We start from the raw sequence: 12411 nt of genomic DNA, 5'->3' as shown, positions 1-12411 counted from the left end.
CAGCCCCTCGAGCCTGTACCGCCATTCCATTCGATCATGGCTGATCTGTACCTCAACTCCAGTAACCCACCTTTATTCCATATCCCTTTGTAACTTTATTAAATCTATCGATCTCAGTCTTCAAAGCTCCAACTCGCCCAACATTCACAGATGTTTGTCAGGTGGAGGGGTGTGAATTCCAAATTTTCACAAACATTGTGTTTGATAAATCACTTCCTGATGTCACTCCTATATAGCCTGCGTGAAATTTTAAGATTATGCCCCCATGTTATGGATTATTACACCAATAGAAATGACTGTACTTTATGTATACTCCAACTATTTAAAAATAACTACCTACAGATCCATTAATCATCACTCACACTGCGTCTGAAAGGTGGAATTGAACCACTCTGTCGCTAGACAGCTACAGGTTTGAAGCCTGCATCCCAGACCACTGAGACTCATCCAGACAATAAACTCAAACCGGGACAGGCTTATATAAAACACAGAAAGATGTTACACTTTCTATTCAGGGTGAGTAGATTATCAGTGTCGCTCAATTACTTCCCAGTTTTAGATTCAGATTTACATCACACCGTATCCATACATTTACAACATGGCAAAAATAACACCATTAATTTTAATCAAAGCCTGACACGATTGACTATGCAGATTAGTTTGCATATTATTAACTTTCTTCGGCCTTTCATTGATTGCTTTCGGACACAGCCCTTGGAGAGCCCAGCATCATCCGGGATACAGAAATCCTCACTCAGACTGAGCTTCCTGCAATCTGCTGATAATTGCACCCTGAGGTTCGGACCGAAACTGTCGCATGATCTCATGCCGCCAAACCGACGATTCTATAGACCCTTTGGGCCGAATGGCGTCTATCTGTGCTGCAACATGATGTGTCATTCTATGTCTACTCGGTTGGGTCATAGGTTATCCCTGAACCTTTGGTTGGACCATGAGGCCATGTTGTGTGCCAAGTGTAAATGCGTGTAACAGGTTGCGATGGCGACATTCATATCTCACCTCTGCTTGATGTGTGGGTGAGACACTGACTGTGGTGCCAGTTGTGATATCTCACCTACTGCTCATGGGTGAAAGTCATTGAATGCAGTCCTTGAAACAGGAACCTTGGATAAACTTTCCACTGGGTGTGCATCAAGGGCAATGTTGGAGGAAAGGGAGAGATGGAGCAGTAGCTTGCAAGGACAGAAGGGCCGAGGGTTGGTTATTTGAGGAGGTGATGATGTTGCTGGTTTTGAAAGGGAGGGGGACAGTACCTGAGGAGCGGGTACAATGTCAGCTAGCATGGTGTCCAGGAAGGGAAGTTGGGTGGTCCGCAGTTTAGCGGGAATGAGGTCAGGGGAGCAGGGGGGTTGGTTTCATGGACAAGATGAACTCAGAGAGAGCCTGAGGGGAGAGACACGGGAAGCTAGAGAATGAAGCAGGTTCAGGGTTAGCGCAGAGCCTGAGAGGAATTACAGCTTGGTGGGCAAGGGAAGGGGGGATATAGCAGGGGCAGCTGAACGGGTGGTCTCAATCTTAGTGACAAAGAAGTTCACGAGTCTCTCGTACTTGTTATTGGAGGTGCTGTTGTATCTTTCCATGTCATATTCTGCCGTTGCAGAAAAAATTAAGTCCCTCCGGCTTAGAGTGAGGGGGAGCCTTTCATCAAATCATGTTTCAGAACTTTGGCCAGAGCAGTGCACGATATTCCATCCCAGAACATGCAGAGCCTTCAACTGAACGCTGAACGTCTCCTCAGTGATTGTATCGGTGACAGACACAGTCGCACACAGTACGGGCAGGATGTTAATTTATAATGGGCTTTAAAGGCCAGTCACATTCCGTGGTCCTCACTCTTTCAGAATGATAGAACAGGCCAGACAGGGATACCAGGGAGATCCGCCTGTACCACAGGCAGATTGCCCACATCCCCCATTACCCACATAAAACTCTTGCAGATCATTGCGAACACTGGTAACTGAACTGCAGATTTTCACACTGTAAGTGAAACAGATATTATAACCTTTGTGACTAATTTCTGCAGCCATAATTAGTAACAACAGTGGGCCATTCAGCCCCTCGAGACTGTACCACCATTCCATTCGATCATGGCTGATATGTACCTCAACTCCATTAACCCACCTTTACTCCGTATCCCTTTGTAACTTTGCCTAAACCTATCGATCTCAGTCTTCAAAGCTCCAACTGGCTCAACATTCACAGATGTTTGGCAGGTGAAGGGGTGTGAATTCCAGATTTTCACAAACATTGTGTTTGATAAATCACTTCCTGATGTCACTCCTAAATAGCCTGCGTGAAATTTTAAGATTATGCCCCCATGTTATGGATTATTACACCAATAGAAATGACTTCACTTCTCGGCGAGTGGATACACCAACTATTTAAAAATAACTGCCTGCAGATCCATTAATCAGCACTCACACTGCGCCTGAAAGGTGGAATTGAACCACTCTGTCGCTAAGACAGCTGCAGGTTTTTTTTAATTTCAAAATATACTTTATTCATGTAAAAATTTGCACAGTACATTCAAAAGCAGTTCAGTACATTTAGCTGCGGTCAGCAATCCCATACACCACATTTGGGTGCTGACGGCAGTTCCGTTCGATACATTGCCTTGCTTTTCAGTTCAAGTACAATTCGGTACAATACGGGATACATTGTAGTACATTCAACAAATGACATTACATGTGTCACTATACAGTACACGGAATGGATGACGGTATATTTACATTTTTCTTTTCAATGTGCATTACGAAACAGACCTTGCATTGTACATGGCACTACATAGGTGTTTACAGATCATGGTGCTCCATGTACACAAAAAAGAAGTTACAAGTACGGCCCGAGGGGAGTTTTGTACTGATTCCTGCCCCCGGGTTTACCATGGCAGAAGGGATTTAAACTGTGGCCCGTCCCCACCGTGCCTTTGCAGCGACTGCACCAATTTTAAGTTCGTCCCTCAGCACGTAATCCTTGATCTTGGATTGCGCCAGTCTGCAACACGCAGGCGTGGACATCTCAGTATCTGGTCAGACTATTTATTCATACACTACAGTCTCCATCTTAGTGACAAAGAAGTCCACGAGACCCTCGTACTTGTTATTGGAGGTGCTGTTGTGTCTTTCCAGGTCATATTCTGCCTTTGCAGAAAATATCTGTCCCTCAGGCTTAGAGTGAGAGGGAGCCTTTCATCAAATCATGTTTCAGAACTTTGGCCAAAGCAGTGCGCGATATTCCATCCCAGAACATGCAGAGCCTTCAACTGAGCGCTGAACGTCTCCTCAGTGATTGTATCGGTGACCGACTCAGTCGCACACAGTGCGGGCAGGATGTTAATTTATAATGGGCTTTAAAGGCCAGTCACATTCCGTGGTCCTCACTCTTTCACAATTTTAGAATAGGCCAGACAGGGATACCAGGGAGATCCGACTGTACCACAGGCAGATTGCCCACATCCCCCATTACCCACATAAACCTCTTGCACATCACTGCGAACACTGGTAACTGAACTCAGCCCCTTTATGTCCTCCTCACACATTACCATTCGTCCCATCATTGTATCATCAGCAAACTCAGGCTGATAGGGCCGAATGGCCTGTTTCTGTGCTGTAAAATGATGTGTCATTCTACGTCTACTAGGTTCGGTCATAGGTTATCCCTGAACCTTTCGTTGGACTATGAGGCCATATTGTGTATCAAGTGTAAATGCCTGTAACAGCTTGCGATGGAGATCTTAACATCTCGCCTCTGTCTGATGTTTGGGTGAGGCACTGACTGTGTGGTAGTTGTGATAACTCAACTGCTGCTCACGGGTGAAAGTCATTGAATGCAGTCCTTGAAACATGAAACTTCGATAAACTTTCCATTGGGAGTGCATCAAGAGGAATGTTGGAGGAAGGGTGGAGATGGGGCAGTAGCTTGCAAGGGCAGAAGGGCCGAGGGTTGGTTAGTTGAGGAGGTGATTATGTTGATGGTTTTGAAAGGGAGAGGGACAGTACCTGAGGAGAGGGTACAATGTCAGCTAGCATGGTGTCCAGGAAGGGAAGTTGGGTGGTTCACAGATCAGCCAAAATGAGGTCAGGGGAGCAGGGGGTGGGTTCCATGGAGAAGATGAACTCAGACAGAGCCTGAGGGGAGATACACGGGAAGCCAGAGAATGAAGCAGGTTCAGGGTTAGCGTAGAGCCTGAGAGGAATTACTGCTTGGTGGTATACACCAGAGAAATGCACACCTTGACCACAGGGGGTGAACTTGTAGGAGACACTCCTCACCTGGTCATCCAGGTATATAAAGGGAGGTCCCACGCAGGGTCAGCACTTCTTGGTCCTGGGAATAAAGGTTCAGGTCACGTAGTGACCTTGTCTGCAATACATGCCTCGTGTGATTCTATAGTATGGTGTGAGGACACTATATTTCGCGACGAGAAACAGGAATCAACGACTCATGAAGATGGCCACCGGTAGCACAGAGGAACTGTATTGTGTTGGTGAGGACTGGGACGATTTCGTTGAGAGGCTCCAGCAGAGCTTTGTCACGAAGGACTGGCTGGGAGAGGAAGCGACTGACAAGCGGAGGGCGCATCTACTGGCCAGCTGTGGATCCAAGACGTATGCGCTGATGAAAGACCTGCTCGCACCCGAGAAGCCGGCGGGCAAGTCCTTTGAAGAGCTCAGCACACTGATTGGTGAGCACCTCAAACCAGCGAGCAGTATACACATGGCACGGCACCGGTTCTATACACAATGGCGTCGGGATGGACAAAGCATATCGGACTTTGTTGCGAACCTTTGGCGTTTGGCCTCTGTAAGTTCACAGAAGCCTGCAGCGGGGGGATGTTAAGGGATTTCTTCATTTAGGTCATTGGTTATGCCGGGATAGCAAGCTTATCGAGACCAAGGACTTGACTTTGGATCGGGCAGCGTTGATAGCTCAGACCTTCATGGCAGGGGAAGAGGAGACCAAGATAATTTACGTGCACAGCCCTGGTTCCAACGTGGCGATGGAACAGGGAGTTAACATTGTAAATGTGACTCAAAACCCCACAGGCAGGCAAGGGCAATTCGACACCGCCCAGGTAGCAGCAGACTCTAGGGTGGGCCAGTAACAGAGACAATGGCAGGGGGATCGGCAATTCACGTCATCACAAGGGACAATGCCTCCCGGGATGGGACCATTGACACTCACCAACAGAGTGCTCAGGAGTAATCAAAGAAACGATCAGAGAGGAATACCTGGTAACAGTTCCTTTGTTCACAACAATCTCAGCTCATGCTGGAGGTGCGGTGGCAGACATGCTGCGAAAACCTGTAGGTTTCAACAATTTATCTGTAGAAACTGTAACTTCAGTGGACATTTGGCCAGAATGTGCAGAAAGCCAGTAGCAAGGCTAGTTTATGAGGCAGAGGAATCAGACGAGGGATCTGCAAGGCAGGTTGATGCTTGGGGCAAAGCTATGGACGCTGAAGTCCAGCGGGTCCATGTGGTAGACATCCACAACACGTATACCAAAACGCCACCTATGATAATGAAAGTCCTATTAAATGACATCCCGGTACGCATGGAGCTGGACACAGGAGCCAGCCAGTCACTTATGAGTGCCCAACAATTTGAAAAACTATGGCCACTCAAAGCTAACAGGCCCAAACTGGAACGCATTGACACGCAGTTACGGACGTACACCAGAGAGATCATCCCAGTGCTAGGCAGTGCAAACTTGGTGATCACACACAATGGATCGGAGAACCGGCTGCCACTCTGGATTGTCCCGGGGAATGGTCCTGCGCTCTTGGGGTGGAGCTAGTTAGCCGAGATGAACTGGAAATGGGGGGATGTGCATGCCATTTCATCTGTGGAGCGAAGTTCATGCTCACAGGTTCTACAGAAATTCGAGTCACTTTTTCAACCAGGTGTCGGGACTTTTAAGGACACCAAAGTAGTGATACGCATCACCCCGAACGCCAGACCAGTGCACCACAAAGCCAGAGACGTGCCGTATGTGATGCGTGAGAGAATTGGACAGGCTGCTAAGAGAGGGCATAATTTCGCCTGTTAAATTCAGTGACTGGGCAAGCCCCATCGTTCCTGTCCTTAAAGCGGAATGCTCGGTCAGGAATTGTGGCGACTACAAGGCCACCATCAACCGAGTGTCACTACAGGACCAATACCCGCTTCCAGGAGCGGAGGATCTTTTTGTCACATTGGCAGGTGGCAAGCTGTTCACTAAGTTGGATCTCACTTCAGCCGACATGACTCAGGAACTGGCTGAAGAACCCAAGCTTCTGACCACCATCACAACGCACAAGGGGCTATTTGTTTACAACAGGTGTCCATTTGGCATTCATTCAGCGGCCGCTATCTTCCAGAGGAACATAGAAAGCTTGCTCAAATCCATTCCTGGAACAATTGTACTCCAAGATGACACCCTAATCACAGGTCAAGACATCGAGGAACACCTCCACAACCTGGAGGAGGTGCTTCGCCAACTGGACCGGGTAGGCTTGCGACTAAAGAAGTCCAAGTGTGTGTTTTTGGCCCAAGCGGTCTAGTTTTTGGGCAGGAGGGTTGCCGCAGACGGGATCCGGCCGACCGTATCCAAAACGGAGGTGATCCGTCGTGCGCCCAGGCCTGGCAACACATCGGAGTTGCGGTCATTCCTGGGATTCTTGAACTACTTCGGGAACTTTCTGCCGAACTTAAGCACATTGTTGGAGCTGCTACACGTGCTCCTGCGTAAGGGTTATGAATGGTTTTGGGGGGACGGTCAAGAACGGGCTTTCAATCGGGCGCGGAACCTGCTTTGTTCTGACAAGCTGTTGACCTTGTACAACCCCTGTAAGAAACTGGTTTTACGTGTGATGCATCATCCTATGAGGTTGGGTGCGTGTTGCAGCAGAGTAATGATGAGGGCCAACTCCAACCTGTGGCTTATGCCTCCAGGTTCTCTCCCAGGCAGAACCGGGATACAGGACCACAAGCCGTTAACATCCCTGTTTTCGACAACAAAGCTGTCAATGCCAATGCGTCAGCTCGCATACATCGGTGGGCTCTCACGCTGGCTGCGTATGACTACACCATACGGCACCGGCCAGGCACCGAGAATTGCGCTGACGCGCTCAGCAGGCTCCCACTGGTGACCACTGACGGGGAGTCAGAGCAAAGCGCGGAGATGGTCATGGCCGTTGATGCTTTCGACACCACAGGCTCCCCCATCACAGCCCGTCAGATCCAAATCTGGACCAACAGAGATCCCCTCCTATCCCTGATAAAGAAATGTGTCCTGACTGGGGATTGGGCGCCTGCACACGGAGCGTGCCCTGATGAGGTCAGACCGTTTCAGAGACGGATGGATGAGCTCTCCATCCAAGCCGACTGCCTGCTATGGGGCAGCCGGGTAGTTATGCCCCAGAAAGGAAGGGAAGCATTCATCAGGGAACTCCACAGCGAGCACCCAGGCAATTGCCCGGTCACATGTATGGTGGCCGGGAATTGACTCAGACCTGGAACACTGGGTTCGCAGGGGCACGACGTGTGCTCAGCTGGGAAATGCCCCCAGGGAGGCCCCACTCAGCCCGTGGCCCTGGCCCACCAGGCCATGGTCACGTATTCACGTAGACTACGCGGGCCTGTTCATGGGAAAAATGTTCCTGATTGTTGTCGATGCATACTCGAAATGGATCGAGTGCATCATATTGAATTCGTGCACAACATTCACCATCGTGGAAAGTCTGTGTACGGTCTTTGCGACCCACGGATTGCCGGACATCCTGGTTAGCGATAATGGCCCGTGTTTCACTAGCTATGAATTCCAGGAGTTTATGTCGGGTAATGGTATCAAACACGTCAGGACAGCACCGTTCAAGCAAGCTTCCAATGGCCAGGCGGCACATGCGGTTCAAATCATAAAACAGGGCATGCTCCGGATTCAAGGACCCTCCCTTCAGTACCACCTATCGCGCCTTCTGCTGGCCTATAGGTCCCGTCCGCATTCGCTCACGGGATTCCCGCCCGCGGAACTATTCATGAAATGCACGCTTAAAACCCGGCTGTCCCTTCTTCATCCAGCCCTGTCAGACATTGTTGAGGGCAAGCGCCAGTCCCAAATCGAGTGCCATGATCGCAACTCAGTGGGGAGACGCATAGAAATCGATGACCCTGTATTCGTTCTCAATCATGCTTTGGGACCCAAGTGGCTTGAGGGTACTGTAATTGGCAAAAAGGGTAATAGGGTCATAGTGGTTCGACTTAACAATGGGCAGATATGCCGCAAACATCTGGACCAAGTAAAGAAAAGATTCAGCATGGACACTGAGGAACCTGAGGAAGATCATGAGATGTTACCCACACCACTGCCAGTGAACGAGCAACAAGGACATTCACCAGCATGCACAGTCCCTGCGGCCAGCCCGGACAGGCCGGAATCACCTCAGGAAAAAGAGACACTTGCCAAGGCTTAACCACCAGAGCCCCAACTGCGGCGCTCTACGATAGAATGTTGACCGCCTGAAAGACTCAATCTTTGACCCAAAGACGTTGGGGGGAGGTGATGTCATGTTTGTAACCTTCACATAACTGTAACCTTTATGTAACAACACTGTACACTGTATACACCTGAGAAATGGACACCTTGACCACAGGGGGTGAACTTGTGGGAGGCACTCCTCACCTGGTCATCCAGGTATATAAAGGGAGGTCCCACGCAGGGTCAGTACTTCTGGGAATAAAGGATCAGGCCACATAGTGACCTTGTCTGCAGTACATAGAAACATAGAAACATAGAAACATAGAAAATAGATGCAGGAGTAGGCCATTCGGCCCTTCTAGCCTGCACCGCCATTCAATGAGTTCATGGCTGAACGTTCAACTTCAGGACCCCATTCCTGCTTTCTCGCCATACCCCTTGATTCCCCCTAGTAGTAAGGACCTCATCTAACTCCTTTTTGAATATATTTAGTGAATTGGCCTCAACAACTTTCTGTGGTAGAGAATTCCACAGGTTCACCACTCTCTGGGTGAAGAAGTTCCTCCGCATCTCGGTCCTAAATGGCTTACCCCTAATCCTTAGACTGTGACCTCTGGTTCTGGACTTCCCCAACATTGGGAACATTCTTCCTGCATCTAACCTGTCTAACCCCGTCAGAATACATGCCTGATGTGATTCTATAGTAAGGTGTAAGGACACGACAGAAACATAGAAAATAGGTGCAGGATTAGGCCATTCAGCCCTTCGAACCTGCACCACCATTCAATAAGATCATGGCTGATCATTCACCTCAGTACCCCTTTCATGCTTTCTCTCCATACCCCTTGATCCCTTTAGCCGTAAGAGTCATATCTAATTCCCTCTTGAATATATCCAATGAACTGGCATCAACAACTCACTGCGGTAGAAAATTCCACAGGTTAACAACTCTCTGAGTGAAGAAGTTTCTCCTCAGCTCAGTCCTAAATGGCTTACCCCTTATCCTTAGACTGTGTTCCCTGGTTCTGGACTTCCCAACATCGGTGTCCAGTCCCGTCAGGATTTCATATGTTTCTATGAGATCCCCTCTCATCCTTCTAAACTCCAGTGAATACAGGCCCAGTCGATCCAGTACCACCTCATATGTCAATCCTGACATCCCGGGAATTAGTCTGGAGAACCTTCGCTGCGCTCGCTCAATAGCAAGAATGTCCTTCCTCAGATTAGGAGACCAAATCTGAACACAATATTCCAGGTGTGGCCTCACCAAGGTCCTGTACAACTGCAGTAAGACCTCCCTGCTCCTACACTCAAATCCCATAGCTATGAAGGCCAACATTCCATTTGCCTTCTTCAACACTGTACCTGCATGGCAACTTTCAATGACTGATGTACCATGACACCCAGGTCTCGTTGCACCTCCCCTTTTCCGAATTTTCCGCCATTCAGATAATATTCTGCCTTCTTGTTTTTAACATCAAAGTGGATGACCTCACATTTATCCACATTATACTGCATCTGCCATGCATTTGCCCACTCACCTAACCTGTCCAAGTCACTCTGCAGCCTTTTAGTGTCCTCCTCACAGCTCACACCACCACCTAAATTAGTGTCATCTGCAAACTTGGAGATATTACACTCAATTCCTTCATCTAAATCATTAATATTTATTGAAAATAGCTGGGGTCCCAGCACTGAGCCCTGCGGCACCCCACTAGTCACTGCCTGCCATTCTGAAAAGGACCCATTTTTCCCAACTCTCTGCTTCCTGTCTGCCAACCAGTTCTCTATCCATGTCAGTACATTACCCCCAATACCATGGGCTTTAATTTTGCACACTAATCTCTTGTGTGGGACCTAGTTAAAAGTCCAAATACATCACATCCACTGGTTCGTCCTTGTCCACTCTACTAGTTACATCTTCAAAAAATTCCAGAAGATTTGTCAAGCATGATTTCCCTTTCATAAATCCATGCTGACTTGGACTGATCCTGTCACTGCTTTCCAAATGCGCTGCTATTTTATCTTTACTAATTGATTCCAACATTTTCCCCACTACTGATGTTAGGCTAACTGGTCTATAATTACCCGATTTTTCTCTCCTTGCTTTTTTAAAAAGTGGTTTTACATTAGCTACCCTCCAGTCCATAGGAACTGATCCAGAATCTATAGAATGCTGGAAAATGATCACCAATGCATCCACTATTTCCAGGGCCACTTCCTGAAGTACTCTGGGATGCAGACTATCAGGACCCGGAGATTTATCGGTCTTCAATCCCATCAATTTCCCGAACACACTTTCCTGCCGAATAAGGATTTCCTTCAGTTCCTCTGTCTCACTAGACACTCAGTCCGCTAGTATTTCCGGAAGGTTATTTGTGCCTTCCTTCGTGAAGACAGAAACAAAGTATTTGTTCAATTGGTCTGCCATTTCTTTGTTCCCCATTATAAATTCACCTGATTCTGACTGCAAGGGATAGACGTTTGTCTTCACTCATCTTTTTCTCTTCACATATCTATAGAAGCTTATGCAGTCATATTTATGATCCCTGCAACCTTCCTCTTGTACTCTATTTTCCCCCTCCTAATTAAACCCTTTGTCCTCCTCCACTGAATTCTAAATTTCTCCCAGTCCTCAGGTTTGCTGCTTTTTCTGGCCAATTTAAATGCCTCTTCCTTGGATTTAACACTATCCTTAATTTCCCATGTTAGCCACGGTTGAGCCACCTTCCCCGTTTTATTTTTACTCTAGACAGGGATGTACAATTGTTGAAGTTCATCCATGTGATCTTTAAATGTCTGCCATTGCCTATCCACTGTCAATCCTTTAAATATTATTCGCGAGTCTTTTCTAGCCAATTCCCGTCTCATACCATTGAAGTTACCTTTCCTCAAGTTCAGGACCCTAGACTCTGAATTAACTTTGTCACTCTTCATCTTAATAAAGAATTCTACCATATTATGGTCACTCTTCCACAAGTGGCCTCGCACAACAAGATTGCTGATTAGTCCTTTCCCATTACACATCACCCAGTCTAGGATGGCAAGCCCTCTCGTTGGTTCCTCAACATATTGGTCGAGAAAATCATCCCTTATTGACTCCAGGAAATCCTCCTCCACTGTATTGCTAACAGTTTGGTTAGCCCAATCTATATGTAGATTAAAGTCACCCATGATAACTGCTGTACCTTTATTGCACGCATCCCTAATTTCTTGTTTGATGCTGTCCGCAACCTCACCACGACTGTTTGGTGGGCTGTACACAACTCCTATGCTATTCTTTGGTATTCCGCAGCTCCAACCATACAGATTCCATATCATCCAAGCTAATGTCCTTCCGTACTATTGCGCCACTGTCTGATGTGTTCACTGACTGTGTTGCAGTTGTGAAATCTCACCTCCTGCTCACGGGTGAATGTCATTGAATGCAGTCCTTAAAACATGAATCTTGGATAAACATTCCACTGGGTGTGCGTCAAGAGGAATGTTGGAGGAAGGGGGAGATGGGGCAGCAGCTTGCAAGGACAGAAGTGCCGAGCGTTGGTTATTTGAAGAGGTGATGATGGTGGTGGTTTTGAAAGGGAGGGGGACAGTACCTGAGGAGAGGATACAATGTCAGCTAGCATGGTGTCCAGGAAGGGAAGTTGGGTGGTCCACAGTTTAGTGGGAATGAGGTCAGGGCAGCAGGGGGTGGGCTGCATGGAGAAGATGAACTCAGAGTGAGTCTGAGGGAAGATACGCGGGAAGCTAGAGAATGAAGCAGGTTCAGGGTTAGCGCAGAGCCTGAGAGGAATTACTGCTTGGTGGACAAGGGAAGGGGGGATACAGCAGGGGCAGCTGAACGGGTGGTCTCAATCTTACTAACAAAGAAGTCCACGAGCCCCTCGTACTTGTTATAGAAACATCGAAACATAGAAAATAGGTGCAGTAGA

At 47.9% G+C, this 12411-nt stretch overlaps 1 non-coding gene across 1 annotated transcript; it reads right to left on the bottom strand.

Moving 5' to 3' along the window:
- Positions 1–366: 366 nt before the first annotated feature.
- On the bottom strand, positions 367–453 carry trnastop-uca (transfer RNA opal suppressor (anticodon UCA)). Its single transcript has one exon. It is a non-coding gene; the product is annotated as a tRNA-Sec (tRNA).
- Positions 454–12411: the final 11958 nt, after the last annotated feature.

Source organism: Pristiophorus japonicus, chromosome 19 (assembly GCF_044704955.1).
Source record: "Pristiophorus japonicus isolate sPriJap1 chromosome 19, sPriJap1.hap1, whole genome shotgun sequence".
Taxonomy (NCBI): Eukaryota; Metazoa; Chordata; class Chondrichthyes; family Pristiophoridae; genus Pristiophorus; species Pristiophorus japonicus.
This window is presented reverse-complemented; position numbering and strand designations above follow the sequence as displayed.